The sequence below is a fragment of the Palaemon carinicauda genome, chromosome 6, assembly GCF_036898095.1.
Source record: "Palaemon carinicauda isolate YSFRI2023 chromosome 6, ASM3689809v2, whole genome shotgun sequence".
Lineage (NCBI taxonomy): Eukaryota > Metazoa > Arthropoda > Malacostraca > Decapoda > Palaemonidae > Palaemon > Palaemon carinicauda.
This window is the reverse complement of record NC_090730.1, coordinates 132,902,734-132,905,414: the sequence shown is the minus strand read 5'-3', so window position 1 is coordinate 132,905,414 and position 2,681 is coordinate 132,902,734.

Below are 2,681 nucleotides of genomic sequence, written 5' to 3'. Positions count from 1 at the left end.
TCAACAAGGATGTGGAAGGCTTCTTAGCCGACCGTACAACCCATAAAAAGTATTCAAGAGAAAGGTTAAAAAGTTATGGGATTATGGGAATGTAGTGGCTGAGCCCTCGCCTACTACTGCATTCGTTGCTACGAATGGTCCCAGGGTGTAGCAGTACTCGTAAAGAGACTGGACATCTTTGAGATAGAATGATGCGAACACTGACTTGCTTCTCCAATAGGTTGCATCCATAACACTCTGCAGAGAACGGTTCTGTTTGAAGGCCACTGAAGTAGCCACAGCTCTCACTTCATGTGTCCTTACCTTCAGCAAAGCAAGGTCTTCTTCCTTCAGATGAGAATTTGCTTCTCTAATCAGAAGCCTGATGTAGTAAGAAACTGAGTTCTTAGACATTGGTAGAGAAGGCTTCTTGATAGCACACCATAAGGCTTCTGATTGTCCTCGTAATGGTTTTGACCTTCTTAGATAGTACTTAAGAGCTCTAACTGGGCAAAGTACTCTCTCCAGTTCGTTCCCCACCATGTTGGACAGGCTTGGGATCTCGAACGACTTAGGCCAAGGACGGGAAGGAAGCTCGTTTTTAGCCAAAAAACCGAGCTGCAAGGAACATGTAGCCGTTTCAGATGTGAAACCTATGTTCCTGCTGAAGGCGTGGATCTCACTTACTCTTTTACCTGTTGCTAAGCACACGAGGAAAAGAGTTTTTAATGTGAGGTCCTTAAAAGAGGCTGATTGGAGCGGTTCAAATCCTGATGACATTAGGAACCTTAGGACCACGTCTAGATTCCAGCCTGGAGTGGACAACCGACGTTCCTTTGAGGTCTCAAAAGACCTAAGGAGGTCCTGTAGATCTTTGTTGGAGGAAAGATCCAAGCCTCTGTGGCGGAAAACCGCTGCCAACATACTTCTGTAACCCTTGATCGTAGGAGCTGATAGGGATCTTACGTTCCTTAGATGTAACAGGAAGTCAGCAATCTGGGTTACAGTGGTACTGGTTGAGGAAACTGCATTGGCCTTGCACCAGCTTCGGAAGACTTCCCATTTAGACTGATAGACTCTGAGAGTGGATGTCGTCCTTGCTCTGGCAATCGCTCTGGCTGCCTCCTTCGAAAAGCCTCTAGCTCTTGAGAGTCTTTCGATAGTCTGAAGGCAGTCAGACGAAGAGCGTGGAGGTTGACGCAGAAGGTCCACTCTTAGAGGAAGAGTCCTGGGAACGTCGACCAGCCATTGTAGTACCTCGGTGAAACATTCTCTCGCGGGCCAGAGGGGAGCAACCAACGTCAGCCGTGTCCCTTTGTGAGAGGCGAACTTCTGAAGTACCCTGTTGACAATCTTGAACGGCGGGAATGCATACAGGTCGAGATGGGACCAATCCAGCAGAAAGGCATCCACGCGAACTGCTGCTGGGTCTGGAATCGGAGAACAATACAAGAGGAGCCTCTTGGTCATCGAGGTAGCGAATAGATCTATGGTTGGCTGACCCCACAGGGCCCAAAGTCTGCTGCAAACATTCTTGTGAAGGGTCCACTCTGTGGGGAAGACCTGACCCTTCCGGCTGAGGCGATCTGCCATGACATTCATATCGCCCTGAATGAGCCTCGTTACCAGCGTGAGCTTTCGATCTTTTGACCAAATGAGGAGGTCCCTTGCGATCTCGAACAACTTCCTCGAATGAGTCCCTCCCTGCTTGGAGATGTAAGCCAAGGCTGTGGTGTTGTCGGAGTTCACCTCCACCACCTTGTTTAGCTGGAGGGACTTGAAGTTTATCAAGGCCAGATGAACTGCCAACAACTCCTTGCAATAGATGTGAAGTGTCCTTTGCTCCTGATTCCATGTTCCCGAGCATTCCTGTCCGTCCAGTGTCGCACCCCAGCCCGTGTCCGATGCGTCCGAGAAGAGACGGTGGTCGGGGGTCTGAACAGCCAATGGTAGACCTTCCTTGAGAAGAATGCTGTTCTTCCACCACGTTAGAGTAGACCTCATCTCTTCGGAAACAGGAACTGAGACCGTCTCTAGCGTCATGTCCTTTATCCAGTGAGCAGCTAGATGATACTGAAGGGGGCGGAGGTGGAGTCTCCCTAACTCGATGAACAGGGCCAGCGATGAAAGTGTCCCTGTTAGACTCATCCACTGCCTGACTAAGCATCGGTTCCTTCTCAGCATGCTCTGGATGCATTCTAGGGCTTGGAAGATCCTTGGGGCCGACGGACAAGTCCGAAAAGCTCGACTCTGAAGATCCATACCCAAGGAGACAATGGTCTGGGATGGAACGAGCTGAGACTCCTCAAAATTGACCAGGAGGCCCAGTTCCTTGGTCAGATCCATAGTCCATTTGAAAATCTCCAGACAGCGACGACTTGTGGGAGCTCTTAAAAGCCAGTCGTCTGACGGAGCCGGACACAAGATCATGATACTGCTGCACAGTCTGTAAACTGTCAATCATGGGCAAGAGAGGAAGTACAGTGACAACCCGAATCTGTCTAGACTGTCTGGGTCGTACAGACAACTCCTTAACGGGTTGCTGAGGTTGCCGCACTGCGTCACAACAAGTCACTTCTGTTGGTTGTTGAACGTCTTCCCCGTGACACATTGCCTCCGTAAACAAAAAATCCTCTAACAAGGACTAAGCTTGGACTGCATGTCATGCAACACAGCTCAAGGTCTATGGGAGCAGGTGTGGT